Raw genomic sequence first — 20,907 nt, 5'->3', positions numbered from 1 at the left:
GTAAGCTTTAGTCTGATTTAAAGAGCTGATGATTGCTATTAATGAGCATGGGATTTCTACAGTAACTTTATTGCTGTATACCATAGCAGGGCCTAATGGCCATATCCACAGTTTCTGTTTTTCCAGGGTCTGTTTTACATCCTAGAATCCTATCCAAATTGCCTGTAATGTGACAAAAACTCAAATAAGGGATAATATTGGGCCATTAATTAAAACTGGAAAATAATTGTTCCTACAAGTAAAGTCATTGTTACATTAAATAACCTGTTACCTTGTGTTTCAAACATATAAATAACAAAGATGTAAAAAATTTTGTGCTAAAATATTTTTACTTCTTTATGTAATATAATGAACCCAAAGATCATGTGGAAATTTGATTTTTTTTGCCATTCCTTCAGAAAAAAATCTTCTCTAAAAATAGTCACATATACAAATGGGACAATGCAATCATTGGGGTGCCTATGGCAGTAAGAAATGCAACGGTGCCTTCTGTAGGATTTCCATGTGTGTCATATTTACCATAAAAGAAGTCAACAGTAGCTTTTCTTTGGAATTTACTTAAAGAAATACCTAACAAGAAACTGCTTTATGAGCTTTCTTATCACTCCACATTGTCTTTAAAGATGTTATCAGAAGGAAAAATAATTGTGTTTGTACGTGTGCAGAGTAATCTAAATGAATTAACAAGCAGTTGTGTAGTTTTGGGGAGGATTTTGTTTTATTTTATTTCCTAGCAGGCAAAATTTTGGGAATATTTCCTTTGATTTTCTATGTTTAAGCCTATCAATAAACTTCTTTTTTTTTTTTTCCCCAAAATACAAGTTATCCATTAGTATTATAAGAAGAAATAATGAAACCTTTCGCTTACTGGCAGTCAATCTGTCTTTTCTCAAAGTTTACTTAAATCAGTTTTCAAGGAAGAAAAGCAGTCTTTTCTAATCTGAATTTGGAGGACGCTATGATTTAGTAATTTAAACTGTCATAAATATTCTTTTAATCTGAAGATTTATTACTATTATGCCTTTTATTCTTAAGCTTGAGCACCACTTGGACTGCAAAACGCCCTTCTGTTTTTCTCATTTCCTTTAAATTCAAAGATAGTCCATATTTCTTAGAACTCTAGTTCCTTATTTATCTGCCTGTCAATCATTGTGTCTCTTGGGACCACTAGGAAATCAGGTCTCTTTAGTTCTCTGTACAGCTGAAGTAATGGAGTTCTGCTCTGGGTTTGTACAGGTCAGAATTTGACCCTTACAGTTTATCACCCAACATCCTTCTGGAATTAAAAGACTTTAGCACCATTTATCTACTTATTTTTAACACCCAGATCAAAGCCAGTATAAGACATCTCTGAAATTTAGTATAGCCTTTAAATTCTAAAGGAAGGAGATGGCAAGTCATTTGCAGGAAGCACTTACGAATACATAAGTAGATTCAAAGTTGTTGTGGTTTAAACCCAGCCAGACAGCTTGTTCACTCACTTCACCCCCTTCTTGCTCTCCCCCTGCTCCCAGGGGGACAGAGAGGAGAATCGAAAAGAATGCAACTCCCACGGGTTGAGATAAGAACAGTTTAGTAACTAAGGTATAACACAAATCACTACTGCTACCACCAATAATAATAATGATAAAGGAAATAACAAGGGGAAAGAATACATCACCTCACCACCAGCCAACTGATAACTCCCCCCCCCAGCAGACCAAGCACCCACCGATACCTCCTCCAACCCTGCAGTCTCCCAGCCCTTCCAGGTAACTCCCATTTACATCCTGGGCATGACGTGCTGTGGTATGGAATACCTCTTTGGTCAGTTTGGGTCAGGTGTCCTGTCTCTGCTTCCTCCCGGCTTCCCCTCCTCCGTGGCAGAGCATGAGGCTCACAAAGTCCTTGGCCAAACCAAAACATCATTGTTACCAGCTCTGTTCCCAAGCTAAAAGTCAAAACACAGCACTACACCAGCTACCAAGAAGGAGAAAAATGACTGCTACTGCTGAACCCAGGACAAAAGTATGATATATTCTTAAATGAGACAATAATCTTCTTCCTTTTGTTTTAGAGGAAATATTCACCTCCTCTATCCCATTCCCTTATGATTTCTTAAGTGTTTAAATGAGTGCCATTGGCTACATGCATACAGTGTGCTGAAGTGGTCTTGGGGCATCAGTGATGTGAAAGAGTAAGACTGAGGTGGAAGGGTTGTTTAAAGTCTGCCATCATCAATGGGAAAGGGAGAAGTTGTCACTACGGAGTTACAATGGGTTGGACTTTTTCCTTGTTCACTTTTGTTTGCTGGCTATCCTGCTGGAATTACTTTTTTTTTTTTTGAGAGAGAGAGAAATGAAGCAATACCTGTATTATGCTGGATGCAAGAAGTGAATGGGGTTGATGCAGCCTTGAGGTCCCCTTCTTTTTTTCTCTGCACTGGGCTGGGGCCATACAAAGACAAAATGAAGAGAGATGTTTTGTGCTTTGGCTACAGTGTGTTCCGTTAGTTTCTTGCTGCCTTTCTGCATCTGGACCATATGCAAATCAGATACTTCTATGCTATAGCCATCCTTGAGTCTCAGCAACCTGTCAGGGAAGGAAGTAGAAGATACATACTCCTACCCCTCCTCTAAATCAACATCTGCAGTAGTGCATTTGGAAGTAAGGAGAAAGTCATGTCCCAGTGATGGAAGCGATTTGAATGGCCATACAGTAAGGACCCAAACAGTTGTATCTCACATGTGAAAACTATTTGCAGGAGATTGAATCTTCTACCTGGGTTAATAGATGTGCAGCTGAATTCATGTAGGAAATTAGTCAAAAGCCTTTACCAAAATAAAGTAAAACCCAACAGCATAATTTTTGTGATCCAGGCCACTGACCTGGGCATTATGCTACAAGATAAGGAATTTTAATGTCCAGAGGGATTTAGGATTTTATCTTACCTATATTTGCTTTAATGTCCTGGGAGAATGAAGTTGTACTAATGAGTTGTGATTTACTATCACTGAAAGTAGTTGGTGGAGCATGTTTTTTGCTGCTTTCCAGGTATTGTTAGTCCAGTGTGAAAATATACTCCTTTCTATGCAGGATGACATTACGGGGTTGGTGCCCAGCGTTGAAAGAGGCATTTTTGTCACCACATTCCTACTTGAGAGAAATGACTCCCTTTTCTTCTGGTGAGGAATATGGTAAGGCCTCAAATTGATTAACCTTCATTTTAATGTAATTTCCACCTTGTTTTTTGGGCTTTAATGACTGCAAGAAGGGGGTCTTCAACATTGCTCACCATGGCCTATGGGCTGCTTCTGTTCTGATGTATTTGGATGAATACAAAAGGAAGAGAGAGAGGCTATCATGAATCACATCCCCACAGGAAGAGGCAAATCAATTATAAGACACAAGGACACCAGTTACTGAGTTAAACATCTGTTTACACTTACACACAAAACAGCAACCTTGGCCAATGTTTACACAGGGGCAGGGTGGGAAGACAGATGATGATTTTCTTCCTGACCATAAGATGAACAAACACACACAACTTAAGTGTTCTGACTAGATGTTCTGTTTGGAGGCAGCAAGAGAGGGGAGAAAAGTCTTGCCAAGAAAAAATAATGATGCAAAGCAAGGTTTAAGCTGTTCAAGAGTTTTCCTCATTCTGAAAGTATCAAGAACTTCAGTGCACATATCTGCACAAACCTGCTATGCTGTTGCTCCATCCTTAGGCAAGTAGCTCTTGCCATCCTAGTGAAGTGCTCTCCAACTCTTTCTAGTATGGTCCCTGCTTTGATACCTCAAAGCATCCTGCACTACCACTCATTAAAGGAAAATTGCTCCCAGAAACTGCTTTTGCTTTTTGGCTTTACACCTAGGCAAGGTGAAAATAAGGAAGAGAGGTCTCAGACTGGTAAACAGGATGATTAAGATCTAATTAAGATTATTTTCCTTTGGATGGGATTGATGATTGCAATTGCAGATCTGCCATAAAGAACACATATTAATACACCAACAGCTGTTGCTCTTATTTCAGCTGCAGATTGCTCTCAGAGTGTAAAAACTCAGTCACTGCCTTTGCAAAGCAGCCAAGTCATTTCTGTAATGAAAGTCTACACAATTCTCCCTACCACTGCAATCTGCTAACAAGAATTGCTCCTTTGACATGCTGCCCCTGAAAGAGAATACAAGTGTTCCTACCACCTTCATGTTCTGCAAAACTGTGGCATGCAATATTATTTGGCCAGCTTACTTCAAGTAAGAAAAGATTTCGCCAACTTACTTCAAGTTCCTGCATCCTTCCTCAGATTAACTCAGTGACCTGCAAATAAGGTGGTTCATCCTGAATCCCCAAATTTCTGCATTAGCTTTTTCATTCTCATCTTTTCCTCTTGTCCTGGGTTCAGCAGTAGCAGTCATTTTTCTCAGTCTTAGTAGCTGGCACAGTGCTGTGGTTTTGACTTTCAATCTGGGAACAGAGCTGATAACACTGATGTTTTCAGTTGTAGCTGAGTAATATTTACTCTGACCAAGGACTTTGTGAGTCTCATGCTCTGCCAGGGAGGAGGGGAAGCCAGGAGGAAGCAGAGACAGGACACCTGACCCAAGCTAGCCAAAGAGGTATTCCATACCACAGCACGTCATGCCCCCTATATAAACTGGGGGCAGTTACCCAGAAGGGTTAGATCACTGCTCGGGTTGGACTGGGAATCAGTCAGTGGGTGGTGAGCAGTTGTATTCTCTTCCCTTGTTATTTCCCTTATCATTATTATTATTGGTGGTAGCAGTAGTGGTTTGTGTTACACCTTAGTTACTGGGCTGCTCTTACCTCAACCCATGGGAGTTACATTCTTTCAATTCTCCTCCCCAAGTCTCAGGGAGTGGGGGGAGGAATGGGAGGAGGAGTGAGCAAACGGCTGCTTGGTTCTGGGTTGCCAGCTGGGCTTAAACCACGACACCTCTGCTTCATGAACCCATCCTTCAGGAGGCAACATTTCTGGAGGTTGCTGTGTCTCCTCCTGTTATGTGACACAAGTGCTCCCTATCAGCTCTTCCGCAAGAGCCCATCTTCCTGGGGCTGCACTGTACGTGCAGTGCCTTGGCAATCAGACAATGTTTATTGTATTCCCCACACTGATACAAGTCAATGAGCAAATATTTAGTAAAGAGGCTTGTATTTTGTATCATTTTGAAGCAAGGCGCAAGAGATATCTTTGGCATGTAAATGACACATGTGTCTTCAGAACCTTGTTCTTACAACTGTAATTTATTATTTGTTGTAGCTGGACGATACCAAAGGAATTAGTGAAGGCAACTAAGTAATATATGTTCGTATATGCTGATCGGCAGGCTCCATATATGAAATTGGCAGGATCCAGTCCCCAAGGAAATTTTTTTTAGGAAGCATATGTAAGTGTAATGCTCAGTTTACATATATATGACAAAAAAATCGAGTATCACTGTGCATAAGACTTTCAGCTAGGTCATCTTCACAGACTATGGCCATAAACACACCATAACTGCAACCAAGATTAGCCAGCCCAGATTGGCAAAGCCACTACAAAGTTGCAATCTAATACATTCTTTATTTATGTTCAGAAGGCTACAAGTCTTGGTGCTTTTTTATAGCGAGAGGTGGCCATCAGTCAGGACTCAAGAGTCCATCAAAACTACCAATCATTTTCATTTCTCAAGCCTTATGAGGTTGAAAGTAAATTGGGTTGGAAAGAGAAAACTTGAGGAGGACAGCATGCTGCCTTGGACTGTTGCTCTGATCTTCGCATTTGGTTTTCTTCTTGAACGTAGTCTATTTTCCTGTTAGGCCTGCAGTTAGGTACCTGAGCAGTGGCTGGACATCATGACTGATACTGTGATTCCAGGCATATTTTCTTGACCATTATTATAGCTATTGTAAAGTCAGACAACAAAAAAAAAAGACATCCTTGCAAACTGGGGCTAGCATTTCAATACCAATACCATGACATAAATAAGCCAAATAGATGAAGAAAGACCCGCTATTGACTTACAGTCAGATTCCAAGAAATAATACTTGCATCTTCCAAACACTTGCTTTTAGACATTCTTTTGCTAGTGGACATTTATTGTTTTATAAAATGGAGTTGGTTAGAAATCACCAATCTTGCATAAATTGTTTTGTAGTATTGTGGGTTTTGTGTGTTAATTCTAATCTAGACAATGAAACAATTTTACTGTTTGTTCTGTAGATACAAATTAGAGTTGTGAGTCACTCCCAGAGATCATCCATGAAGTTAGAGGAAAATCCTTCTGTAAATATTTTTTTCTAGAATAGATAAATGCACTGTATTAATAGGGAAACATATATGTGGGATTTAGGCCACCCCATTATTGTTAACACTGGTTCCCCTCTTGTTCTCAGCAGAAGCAATATGAATTTTGCCATTGAATCAGCGCAAACAATGTAACTCAAGGTGCTGAAAAAACAGAAGTGAGAACATACTTGCATGAAGTCCTCAGGTAACTGCAGTCTCCTGATATTTATCCCATGTATCTTGTAAACAGTGTAGTAAATTGAAGTGCAAGTTTATAAACCTTGGCCAGAGGTATGTAATTTTCTCTTTGCAAATGCCTTTTGGGCTAGTGAAGAAGGAATAATCTAGGTATTTAAAAAAAAAAGAACTTGGAAATTTCTGTCCCTCCATCTGTTAACCACTTAACTCATAATCCTGTGTGTAATGCTATTACAAATGCATAAATAATTGCTTCAGCCTTAAGCTGCATGCACTGCTTAAATAACTCAGCAATTTATTACTTCTCCAGGAATGACTACAGCTTACAAAACATACGGAGCAGAAATACCTATTTCTCTTCATTACATATGGTGACAGCTTTCAGATAAATATTTTGTTGTCATCTCTGATGTAGCTAACATTAAAATGTATGTGACTGAGTAAAATGTATGTATAGTGAGTTCCCACTTCTACATGTGTGCATGTGTGGCTGTATTGGATGAGCTCCAAATGGCCTGGATGCCCTGCTGTTCATCTCTAATTGTTTTCTGTGGGGAAGGCAGTTTGCTGAGGGCATTTCAGGAAAGGAAAGCCAGTAGCCAGTGGCTCCATGAGTTTTACACTAGATGGCATGTAGGTGAGCTAACAGTATTTACTGGGTTAAGAATTACTGAATACTGCAATCAGCTGCTCCAGGCATGGAAGGGATAGGAGGGATGTTGAAAAAAAAAGATAAAAACGATTAGAAATAAAGCAGTGAGCATCTCTACTGAAGTGAATTGATATACATCACCTATTGATGGATTGCTGGATTGTTACCTGCTGATGACACTGCAGAACTCGTCTTTGTGGCGCCCAACGTGGGGCGATAATGACAGGATCTGACCAGAGTTTGGCTAATTGTCTAATTATATTTGGCTTTCAAATTTGTTACATATTTGTTTGGTCTCAGAGTTTCAGCATGTCGTAACTTGCTTACATTCGGTATTTGCTGGTTTAGTATTTATCAGCTGGGGGGCCTGGGCTAAGGTTCTTGTTTTGCTGTACTTTATGGTAACAACTTGTAATACAATAGGCTCATTGATCATGCAACTTATTTGCCTTGTGTTCCCAGTGTGGTCATCAACTCTATACTTTGGGAGGTATATAATAGAAGTGTTTAGCAATTACACATCTTTTTTTCCCTCCTCGGGTGTTCAACCTGTGAAAGAGACATTCACTTACACCCCTAGCTCCCCCACCAGACCATTTAAAGCATCATTTGAGAGTTCTGAAGGTTTTGAATGGCCTTTGGATACCCTCAAGACCCACCTGGTGATTGTGATGGGGACCAGCACGTTGGCACACATACAGAGTGTGTTTTATCCACGCCCATTTTGTCTGAGCTCGAAAGTTAAGCAGTCCGGTTTGGGTCTTGTCTATGGTTAGATGACGATATAGGCGGGCCAAGAGATTTTTCCCGAGGCTGGACAGTCATGAGTGGCAGGGTGTGTGGAATAGTATGGGCAAGTATCTAGGTCAGTGGGCTCCTCCAGTGCTTTGTAATTTCACCAGTGAACAAGTGAAAAATCCAGAAAAACTAGTAACACACATAAATGAGGTGTGTTGTTATCCTGGTCATACCAGAGGGGGCAAATCATGGCAACGTGCTGGGGCTTGGCCTATGCTTACAGAGCCCTGTTCAACACTATCCAGCACCTTCAAAGGGAAAAAAATGTCTGTGGATGTGATGGCAAAGCAACAGAGAGCGCAGCTACTCCAACTTTAAACGCAGTAGCTACACAAACCCCAGTGACAAGTGCAGCAGCTACTCAAACTCTGACTACAACAGACAACACAGCTGCTGGTGCTGCTCAACCCCCATGCACAGAGGTTTCACCAACCCTGACAACAGATACTGCAGCCACTCCAATCCTATGGTAGACACTGCAGACACTCCAACCACAGTGACAGTCACTGCAGCTAAACTGAAGGACCAATTCATGCCAATATCGGTTGCCCCTGTACACAAGGGGAAATGCAAACAAGAGGCAACCTGTACAGTGAAGAAAGATGAAGAACCAATGCACTTACTACATGGGACAGAATCTGAACAAGAGTTATTATTATGTGAATCAGAGGAAGAGGAAGAAAAAGAGGTGACTTCTCAACCCCGGACCTCAACTGAACTATGGAATATGTGAAAAGATTTCATCCATCTTCCAGGGGGGGTACATCGTCACCTGGTTGCTTCGATGCTGGGACAATGGGGCTGATGTTCACAAACTAGAAGGGAGGGAAGCTAAGCAGCTGGGATCACTTGCTAGGGAAGGGGGAATTGACAAAGCAATTGCAAAAGAGAAATGGTCCCTCAGCCTTTGGAGGCGGCTCTTGGCAGCTTTGAAGGAAAGGTTTCCCTACAAGGGTGACATTGTGAGTTGTTTATCCAGCTGGACCACGATAGAGGAAGGCATTTAGTCTCTGAGGGAATCAGCCATTCTAGAGGTGATCTATCATAGGCTGGATGACAGAAATGCGTCTGTAGATCCAGATGAAGTCAAATGTACACCACCCATGTGGTGGAAATTTACACAGAGTGCACCATCATCATATGCCCATGGTATCAATAACCTGGTATGACGTAGCACCACCAGCAGTGGTTGAAGTGATTTGTCAGCTCCAAGAGTTTGAAGACAATCTCACCCTTTCCATCATTTCAGCTGTGGAAAAACTGTCCCAGGAGTTTAAACAATTGAAAGACGACCTATTAGATCTATCCAGCTCCCCATGTGTACCAACCCATGTCTTAGCTATCAACAAGAGGCGCCCTACTGCTTGAGAGAGAATATATAAGAGGTACACACCCCAGGCCTCCCTGTGGTTTTACCTGTGGGATCACAGAGAAGACATGAGAAAGTGGGATGGAAAACCTACATCAGGCCTGGAGGAACAGGCGTGTGAACTGAGGGGAGAACAAAGATCAAGGATAATCATCCCATGAAAGCTGTGGCTTCAGTCTCTGGTAAGCAGGTTCCCAGATGGAGCGGGAGAACTGATTTTACTCCAGCTCCTGTGACAAAGAAGTCTAGTCCCTGTCTATAAGATGTAAACGACCAATATTGTGATCACTATTAGAGGGGCCCTGCCTCCAACCATGTGGAGGTAAGGGACAATGGGGACTGTGTGGATCAGATGGCTTGGCACATCAGTACCACAGAAGTGTAAGGCTCTAGTAGATACCGGTGCACAATGCACCCTGATGCCATCAAGCTGTCAAGGGGTGGAACCCATCTATATTTCTGAAGTGACAGGAAGATCCCAAGAGTTGACTGTGCTGGAGGCTGAAATCAGCCTGACTGGGAGGGAATGGCAAAAGCCCCCATTATGACAGGTCCAGAGGCTCCATGCATCCTCGGCATAGACTACCTCAGGAGAGGGTACTTCAAAGGCCCAAAAGGGTACCAATGGGCTTTTGGTATTGCTGCTTTGGAGACTGAGGAAATTGAGCAGCTGTCCACCTTGCCTGGTCTCTCAGAGGATCCTTCCCTTGTGGAGTTGCTGAAGGTCAAAGAACAACCGGTGCCAATCACGAACACGTCAGTGCACCAGCAGCAGTATCACACCAGCAGACACCCCTCGATTCCCATCCATCAGCTGATCCATAGACTGGAGAGACAAGGAGTGATCAGTAAGACCCGCTCACCCTTTAATAGCCCCATATGGCCAGTATGAAAGTCTAACAAAGTGGAGACTAGACTATCGAGGCCTGAATGAAGTCACACCACCATTGAGTGCTGCCGTACCGGACATGCTAGAACTTCAGTATGAGCTAGAGTCAAAGGCAGCCAAGTGGTATCCACGACTGATATTGCCAATGCATTTTTCTCAATTCCTTTGGCAGCAGAGTGCAGGCCACAGTTTGCTTTTACTTGGAGGGGTGTCCAGTTCACTTGGAACTGACTGCCCCAGGGAGGAAACACAGCCCTACCATTTGCCACGGACTGATCCAGACTGCACTGGAACAGGGGCAAGCTCCAGAACACCTGCAATACATTGATGACATTATTGTGTGGGGTGATACAGAGGAAGAAGTCTTTGAGAAAGAGAGGAAAATAATCCAAATCCTGCTGAAAGCTGGTTTTGCCATAAAACGGAATAAGGTCAAGGGACCTGCACAGGAGATTCAATTTTGGGGAATAAAATGGCAAGATGGACGTAGACAGATCCCCACAGATGTGATCAACAAGATAACAGCAATGTCTCCACCAACTAATATGAAAGAAACGCAAGCTTTCTTGGGTGTTGTGGGGTTCTGGAGAATGCACATCCCAAATTACAGTTCAATTGTAAGCCCTCTCTACCATGTGACCCGGAAGAAGAATGATTTTAAATGGGGCCCTGAGCAGCAACAAGCCTTTGAGCAAATTAAACGCGAGATAGTTCATGCAGTAGCCCTTGGACCGGTCCGGACCGGGCCAGATGTAAAAAATGTGCTGTACACTGCGGCTGGGGAGAACGGTCCTACCTGGAGCCTCTGGCAGAAAGCTCCAGGGGAGACTCGAGGTCGACCCCTCGGCTTTTGGAGTCGGGGAACAAAGGATCTGAGGCCAGCTATACCCCAACTGAGAAAGAGATACTGGCAGCCTATGAAGGCTTCTGAGCTGCTTCAGAAGTGATTGGCACTGAGGCACAGCTTCTCCTGGCACCCCGGTTTCCCGTGCTGGGCTGGTTGTTCAGAGGCAGGGTCTCCTCTACACATCATGCAGCTGATGCTACATGGAGTAAGTGGGCTGCACTAGTTATACAATGAGCTTGAACAGGAAATCCCAGTTGTCCAGGAATGATAGAAGTAATCATGGACTGGCCAGAGGGCAAAGATTTTGGAATGTCAGTGTTATTCATGAATGTGAAACATGTACTGCAATTAAGCAAGCCAAGCGGTTAAAGTCTCTCTGGTATGGAGGACGATGGCTGAAGTACAAATACAGGGAGGCCTGGCAGATTGACTATATCACACTCCCACCAACCTGCCAAGACAAGTACCATGTGCTTACCATGGTGGAAGCAACCACCGGGTGGCTGGAAACATACGCTGTGCCCCATTCCACTGCCCGGAACACTATCCTGGGCCTTGAGAAACAGATTTTGTGACGACACGGCACCCCAGAGAGAATTGAGTCAGACAATGGGACTCATTTCCGGAATAACCTTATAGATATTTGGGCCAAAGAGCATGGCATTGAGTGGGTATATCACATCCCCTACCATGCACCAGCCTCTGGGAAAATCGAATGGTACAATGGGCTGTTAAAAACTACACTGAGAGCAATGGGTGGGGGAACTTTCAAGCATTGGGATACACACTTACCAAAGGGCACCTGGTTGGTCAACACCAGAGGATCTGCCAACAGGGCCGGCCCAGCCCAGTCAGAACTTTTACATACTGTAGAGGGGGATAAAGTTCCTATGGTGCATATAAAGAATTTGCTAGGGAAGACAGTCTGGGTTATTCCTGCTTCAAGTAAAGGCAAACCCACTCATGGGATTGCTTCTTTTGCTCAAGGACCTGGATATAATTTGTGATTAATGCGGGAAGATGGGGAAGTCCGATGTGTACCTCAAGGGGATTTGATTTTAGGTGAAAGCAGCCAATGAACTCAACTGTATACTATTGCCTGCTATGTAATACTTTTATAGCCCACCAACTAGATGTCTTCAGGTCACCAGTGACTGGCCCTGACTTCCCTCTGACCATCATCCCAATAAAGAATGAGCTTTGATGAAACCCAACAAGCTCAGCAGTGACCAGACGAGTTCTGTGGTGTCATCAGCAGGCAACAACCCGACACTGCACACAGCCTCTCCTGCTCTGAAAGACTGTTAACAAGAGATGGAGCCTGACATCACAGACCAGATGAACTCAGCAGCTTTCTATGGGCTGATCCATGCACTAAAGAATGATCTCTCTCTCTTTGTGTGTGTGTGGATATATATATACATATATTTGTGAGACACGAGTGATGGTATATTGAAAAATGTGGGATCTGAGCATGACGTGAATGGTATGGAATAAGGGGTGGATACTGTCCTGGGTTCAGCCATAGCAATCATTTTTCTCCTTCTTAGTAGCTGGTGCAGTGTTGTGTTTTGGACTTTCAGTCTGGGAACAACACTGATAACACTGATGTTTTTAATTGTTGCTCAGTAAAGTTTGCTCTGATCAAGGATTTTCTGAGTCTTATGCTCTGCCAGCGAGGAGGAGAAGCTGGGAGGAAGCAGAGACAGGACACCTGACCTAAACTAGCCAAAGAGGTATTCCATACCACAGCACGTCATGCCCAGTATATAAATTGGGGGCAGTTACCTGGAAGGGCTAGACCACTGCTTGGGTTAGGCTGGATATCAGTCGGTGGGTGTTGAGCGGTTGTGTTCTCTCCCCTTTCTATTTTCCTTATCATTATTATTATTGGTGGTAGCAGCAGTGGTTTGTGTTTTACCTGAGTTACTGGTCTGTTCTTATCTCAACCCATGGGAGTTACATTCTTTTCATTCTCCTCCGCATCCCTATAGGAGCTGGGACAGGGAGTGAGCAAACAGCTGCATGGCTCTGCATTGCCAGCTGGGCTTAAGCCACAACATATCATAAGGGTGGTCTTTGGGTGGTTGTTCTGCCAGGCTGTTAGTGTACATATGCCTGCCAGAAAGTAGTTTTCTTTTGGTCAGTGCAGGGTTACATGAGTTTTTTCATCAGCAATCAGAAGGGTGTACACTGACTTGAACCTCTGAAAGACGCCACCTGCACTGCACCCCTCCCCAGGCTCTGTATGTGACCCGTCCCCTGATCTGCATGCTCACATTCCTCTCTTATCTTTGGCCACACACCATTCCATGCTTAATAAGTTTATCTCAATTACTTACTTTTAACAGGACTGTGTATCTTACAACATTCTTCTGACCTTGTTGGCACTTTCATCTTGTGTAAACAGTTTATCTATCAGTCACAGAGATGTGAAGCTCCTTTTGGTCAACACTAAAGCTTTTATTTGAGCAGTGTATGGTCTGAGCTATGCTTCAGTGAAACTGATACCAGTGATACAGATATGTACCCCAAAATGAATGTTGTAATATGGGTTGGCATAATTTTAATTTAAACTGTGGTAAAAAAATAATGGCATCCACCAAGTAACTGAAATACTTTATTTTTCTTAAAAGTAGAATGAAACAGAGCATCTCTGGCTTTTATGCATATTGCCATGACAAATAATATATGGCAGGATTCAGAAAGGGTGCTGTTCATTTTTTAAAACCATTTAATAGTGCTTTGACAGCTCTGTGCAGAACAAAAGCTCACACAACTGTAAACTGGGAATTTTCTTTGGATGTTTATTGAAGCATATGCATACCCTTAATGTAATCAGATATAAGCTTATTAAAAGGTTCCTTCATATACTTCCAAATCTCAGCTGAAAACACCAGAGTGTTTATATATGTTCATCAGAAAAATCTGCAGTTGGGCAAATAGTAAAGAAGCTTCTGCATTGACAACTCACTAATTTTATTAGTCGGTGGCTGTATGGTTGACTAAATACCTGAGACATGATCTGAACTTGATTTTTAAGATAGGTAATTAAAACATTAACACAGTTTTCTAAATTGTTGAGATAATTCTAAATCCTTATAGATACTCTGTATGTATAGAACATACATTTGTTCAAGTGCACACATCAGAAGAATACTATTAAGACTGTAGTGGGAAAGTGCAATGAGAAATTAGAAATGTGATTTGACATTTGATTCAATAATATTAAACTGCCACTTTCCCCCATTCACTTGCATATGCTTATTATTAAAGCCTGTAATTATCATGATTGCAGACCCCTTTCTGTGCAGTGCAAAGAGAAGAAAGTGCTTACACCATGTGTGTGACTATTTTGTTCCCCTGTGCAGCCTAATGTGTATTTAATGTTCAGTTGATCTCTGAAAACATTTAACAGATTTCTTCATGACCTATTTTTCTTTCCATTTCATCATTTTTGTATTTGGATGGGCTTTTCTAAGGATTACTTACTTTTGGCACATCAGTCTTAGTGCGTTCTCCTTTGACAGGAAACAAAATTTTGCTGTAGAAGGGAAGTGAGAAAATGTGCTGTGTGTCATACACTCTTGTCTCAAAGAATCGTACTTCTGTTAGTGATTAAAGATAACCAGCAGTCCTTTGGCAGGTCTAAACAGGCAGGGGCAGCAATTACACTCTCTTTACGTTCTTCCTGGCCAGATGAGCAGGGGTAGGTGGTTGTGATGAGAAGCAGGAAAAACTAAAAGAGGTATTTTACTTTTCAAGGAGGGTAAGGGGCCATGAGGTCATTTTGTGGTTTTACCAGCCTGCACTGGGTGCAGCTGAGACCCTTCATTTCAGCCCTCTACAGCTTTTGACTTGTGGTGCCACACAGGCCTTGTGGCTGAACTCCTGTTTAAGACAAGTGCTCCCTTTTCTTTGGCCTTAGTGGAGAAAAACATTGATCCTATGTTTACAGCTCAGAACAAATTCATAGTTTTCAGATCTGTGTGGGTTTTTTTCATGACCAGGGTTGCTTTAAATTATTTTATAATAAAATCCAGTAAACACACAGTATTAATGAAACAGAAAGACACCATTTGCAAATGATGCTTCTGTAAATACTGAACTAAATATATGAGAAAGCTGATGCAAATTTTGATTCTTTTTGGGTGTTTTTTCTTGTTGTTTGGGAAGTAATGGCTTATTCACATTTTTCGTGTTGGTAGTGACCTTCCTTATTGAGTTAAAAACAAATGGAGCAGAGCAAATTACTAAGGCACCCAAGCATGTTCTCTTCTTTGCCACACTGAAGCATTTGTTTATTCTGCAGGGCTTCAGGAGAACAGCCCAAAGGCGTTGTGAGACTGAGAACCATAAAAGATGGAACAGGTGGGAATGCCAAATCTTTCCCTGTAGTATCTCTTAATTTGCTACTGCTGTATCTTTGGGCCATTTTTGTAAAATATGTGCATGCCAAACAAAATAAAAGTGATGTAGACTTTATGTCAATGAGATGGCAATACAATTACTTGTGGTAGATTATGCTCAACAGTACTACATCCATCTGCTCCAATTAAATGAAATGAGAAGTACTCCAGTTTCTTACTGTGAGATGACAACAGAACACATAACCATGTGTGTCAGAGTTATTGGTTACCAGAGGCATTTTTCAGATTATACCATCTTCTTTATTCTTCCCCACCTTCATTCTTTTCAGGCTTGCTGTACACACATCATAACTTCTGAATGCTGCAGCCATGAACACATAATTTAAAATAGCCTGAGATAAATGCCCATAGGTTTATCTTTCAGCATTTATCTTTTAGCAATCATTGGAAATATGACTTCATTTTTTTTAAATTGTCTTCTAAAACACTGTTCTTTGATATCCCTTCAAATGCAATAATTGAATCACAGAGAAAAATAATTTAAGAAAGCTTCCAAAATGGTTTTCTATCTAAGGGAAATCAGCATAAATATATAATAAGAAAATTTAGGCTTAGGTACCTCTGTCCTCTGTTGAATAAGGTTGCTCAAGTGTGTGTCATACAGTATTTATTACTTGTAACTACTGTTAGGTTTCTGATCACAGAAACTTTACCTGCAGGAACAGAAAGTTTAGGTCTGTAGCTCTACCATCAGTGTAAAGTCACAGTCGAATGTAGTTTGAAACCGTAAGTGTGCATACTTTGTTACTGATGTGGTATAGGTACACCTTCAATGCATTTTTCAGATAAACTTCCACTAAGATTTTAAACTACGCTTTAAACTCTGTTCTTATTTTTTTCATGATTGCACATTGACATATTTCACAGCACAGGTTGGTGCTTTGTACGTGCAGGGCCATCAGGCAGTAGTCAGGTGTGAAAATCTATGCAAAATTGTTCATGAAAAATTGTGTTATTTTCCATTTCTTTATTCATCTCCCCATGTCTTTTCAGTGTTGCGCTGTCTCTGAAAAAGCAGCAGATATTTTTTTTTTAACGTGACAGTCGGGATTGCCTTAAATAAGCAAAAACCTTCCACTAGCCTATGAAGTGCCATAGAGATAGGAGTGAAAGCACAAAGTCTGAATAGTCACCTCACCTCATTTCATTTTGTAATCATCTAATGGAGACGCTTCTTCACTGAACTTGGTAAGTATGAACATTTCTGTGAAAGGTGAATCTATTTTATTTCTACAGATTTTGTACTGGAAGAGAAATCACAGTTTTCAAATTTCCAAAACCACCCAAGCGTAAATTCTCTAGAATATATTCCCAAATTATACAATTCTCATGGTGCTTTCTTTTTAAAAAACCCTATAAGAATTAAACTCTAAAATGACAGTGAAAACTTAAGCATACCTGCTAGGTATGTCAAGGAGCTAATTTAACCTGCTTCTGAGCAATATATATTGACTTCCATGCTACCAGATTGCTGCTGTTAACTAGCCTTTATGTAAATCTAGTTCCTTCATTGAAGCCCAGAAATCGCTAAATATCTGCATGTAATAACATTGAATTTTATGAGACTGTACCACTAAAGTCAAGCCAGTGCAAATGTGCTAAAATAATTTCTTAAAATGTAAGCGTTAGAAAATAGTGACAAGAAAGCTAAATAGTCTGGGTTTATTAGCTGTAGTGCAGTGATGCTATGAATACAGAACTACGTACTCACTGCTTTTAGGTCCAAGCTGTTCATACAGAATTCAGTTTTATCATTTACATACACCATGTGAGTTTAGTAAAAACTCCTGTATCTGTATTCCCTGTTCCATTGGGTAGTACAGAATTTAAATCTACTGTGCTTGTGACTTCTTTATGTTGAGAGCCTGGAAAAAAAAGGTCAATATGCTATGCTGAATACTCTACATTCTCATGTGCTGCAAATCAAAGGGCTCATCTGAACTCTGTACTGAAAATCCTTTAAAAGGCTTCATTACAGATCACAGACATGAGACTACACAGGCAACCATTTTAGTGACTGCTTGCTTGAATTTAGAGACAATTCCTTATTCTAAGTTAATGGTCTGTAAAACAGCCATGAAAAAATGAAACTGTTTCAGAAACAGACTGCAGATAGAAAAACAGGCCTCTAAAGCATCTGAAGACACATAAACCTTGTGTAAGGATAAAGAAGACAAAACAGTCTGTCTCAGACTTGGTATAGTATTTCAAGTCTCAGCTGCTAACTGCAGGCCAAGACCAAACATGGAACATGAACCACAAGATGCAGTTGCCCCTAGACATCTAAGAAATATTTTTCCCTTACGCAAACAGCATCAGCTGCAGGTCAGCCAGAGAGAGTATACTGCTGCCTCATAGGCAAGCCACCTTTCACATTGCCCTTGAATAACACACATAAAGCCTGGTGCAGACTGCCCAGTGTTATGCATGACAGCCATGGGCAAAATTGGACTTCTTTGAAAAATATTTTATGCCTTAAGCAAAAATCATACTGGCAACTCAGCCAGGGCTAGCACTGTTACCCACTTCTCATCTTTGTGCAGTCAGTTGCTGAGGTGAGCAGCTCGAGAGTGGACGCCTTCAACACCTGAGCGGGGTTAAGCTCAGCGTTCAGGAGCCTCAGCTCAGCGCGGCAACAGCCACCGAGGGAGCCTCGAGTCCTCGACAGGACCTGCCCGGGAGCCGGCAGCTCAGCTGACGGCAGCAGCTGACTCACAGGGGGCGGAGCCAGGAGGAGCGGCACCAGCCCTGGCTGGGTAAAAACCTGCCCCAGGGAGCGAGAGCGGCCAGAGCGGGTCGAGGCAGTTGGAGCGGTGTGGTGAGCACTCGCCTTATGATCAGGGTCCGGTCCGGGAGCTCTGCTCTGGCTGCCCCGGCTGTGGCCAGCGTAGGCACCCAGACAGAGCCGGTGAGAGGGGAGGCTGCAGTGCAGAGCTCGGGGTGTAGAGAGTGCCTGCACCGGTCTGGTGAGGGGAGGGTGCGCAATGGGCAGGGCTGCACTCGGTGCTCCCTGGTGGAGGTCCTCCTGCAGCAGGGGCTGAGCTGCGGGATGCTGTTAATAGGCTGCGAGATGTCAGGGAAGCTGAGAGGAAGCAGCACTGCTTGCTCCTGGCCCAAACTGTGCAGGGGCCTCAAGCATCCCCCATAGCTCATGGAGGAAAGAAGGAGGCCGTTAACCTGGGAATCTGGGAAACAGTAACAAAACAAAACAAAAAAAAAAAAAAGGAGGAAGAGGACAACCAAAAGCAAGGGGCTTCCTCCTACATCTGTTGTCCCCACCCAGAACCACTTTGCTGGCCTGCAGGGGGTTGATGAGGAAACACTCACACCATGACCAACCAGCTGATGCACTGGTAAAGAAGATCTCCACTGGTGCTGCCAGGAAAAAGCGGCGGGTCCTAGTAGCAGGGGACTCTACTTTGAAAGGGACAGAGGCACCCATCTGTCAGCCTGACCCAGTCTCAAGGGAGGTGTGTTGCCTACCAGGGGCACGGATCAGGGATGTGGCAGAGAGGCTGCCTGCTCTGATAAGTCCCACGGACTATTACCCACTCCTGGTGATCCATGTGGGTGCTAGGAACATAGATAGTAGTAGCCTGGGGAACATAAAGAAGGACTACAGAGCCCTGGGAGAGGTGGTTAGGGGCTCTGGAGCTCAGGTGGTCTTTTCATCAATTTTCCAGGATAAAGAGGAGGACCCGAAAAAGGCTAGGAGGATTGGCCAGGTTAATAAATGGTTAGAACAGTGGTGCCATAGTCAGGGCTTTGGGTGTCTTGAACACGGGACCCAAGTTAGTAGGCCAGGTCTACTGGGAGCCGGTGGAGCTGGTCTGCATGGTTTTGGTAGGAGGCTTGCCAGACTGGTCAAGGAAGCTTTAAACTAGATGTGTTGGGGGAGGGGTACATCATTCCATCCCAACACACCCAGTCAGGTGCCAGCACCTGTAATAAATGCTCGGAGCAATGTAGAGATATCCCAGCCGCTCAAGCCAATGAGCCGGCTTCAGCTGGAGCTTGGCTCAGATGTCACTATACAAACGCCTGTAGTATGGGGAACAAACAAGGCATTAGAGATGTGTGCAAGTCTACAGGGGTTTGATATAATACGCATCACAGAAACATGGTGGGATGGCTCCTACGACTGGAGTGTTGGAATGGAAGGTTACAGGCTCTTTAGAAAAGACAGGCCTGGCAGTCGGGGAGGGGAAGTTGCTGTTTATCTTAGGGATAGGCTGGAGAGTATGGAACTGTCTGGGGACAGGTGAGCAGTTGACAGAGAGTTTGTAGGTCAGGGTTAAAGGGAGATCAGCGATGGGAGACATTATTGTGGGGATCTGTTACAGACTGCCTGATCAAGAGAAATCTCTGGATGAAGCACTCTATAGACAGATAGGAACAGCCTCACGCTCGCAGGTCCTTGTCCTCATGGGGAATTTCAACCAACCTGATATCTGTTGGAGGAATGGTACAGGCTGGCACAAGCAATCCAGGAGGTTCCTCAGTTGTCTGGAAGACAATTTCCTTCTGCAAGGAGTAGAGGAGCGGACAAGGAGAGGTGCCACGCTTGACCTCATGCTCGACCTCATGCTCACCAACAGGGAAGGACTGGTTGGAAATGTGATGCTCCAGGGCAGCCTTGGTTATAGCGATCATGAGATGGTCAAGTTCGAGATCCTCAGGACAGTGAGAAGAGCGTGCAGCAAGCTCACTGCTCTGGACTTCAAGAGAGCAGACTTTGGCCTCTTCAGGAACCTGCTTAGTAAGGTTCCATGGGAAATACCCCTAGAGGGCAGGGGGGCCCAAGACTGTTGGTTGATATTCAAGGATCACCTGCTACAAGCTCAGGAGTGTTGCATCCCAACTAGAGGGAAGTGCAGCAGGAGGGCCAGGAGACCTCCTTGGATGCATAAGGAGCTGCTGAGGAAAATTTGAGGGGAAAAAAAGGGGCTTAGAAAAGGTGGAAGCAAGGACAGGCAGACTGGGAAGAGTACAGGGATGTTGTCCAGGAAGCTAGGGACCAGTTAGGAAAGCTAAGGCCCAGTTAGAATTAAACATGGCTAGATAAGATAACAGGATAGGGATTCTATCATAGAATAGTTAGGGTTGGAAAGGACCGTAAGATCATCTAGTTCCAACCCCCCTGCCATGGGCAGGGACACCTCACACTAAACCGTATCACCCAAGGACTCATCCAGCCTGGTCTTGAACACTGCCAGGGATGGAGTATTCACAGCTTCCCTGGGCAACTCATTCCAGTGCCTCACCACCCTAACAGGAAAGAATTTCCTCCTTATAGCCAATCTAAACTTCCCCTGTTTAAGTATTAACTCGTTACCCCTTGTCCTATCACTACAGTCCCTAATGAAGAGTCCCTCTCCAGCATCCCTATAGGCCCCCTTCAGATACTGGAAGGCTGCTATGAGGTCCCCACACAGCCTTCTCTTCTCCAGCCTGA

This window comes from Pezoporus flaviventris, unplaced genomic scaffold (genome assembly GCF_033815535.1).
Source record: "Pezoporus flaviventris isolate CSIRO_AGI_PZ_B2104156 unplaced genomic scaffold, CSIRO_AGI_Pfla_v1 ptg000002l, whole genome shotgun sequence".
Classification (NCBI taxonomy): Eukaryota; Metazoa; Chordata; class Aves; order Psittaciformes; family Psittacidae; genus Pezoporus; species Pezoporus flaviventris.
Note: the sequence above shows the minus strand (reverse complement) of the source record.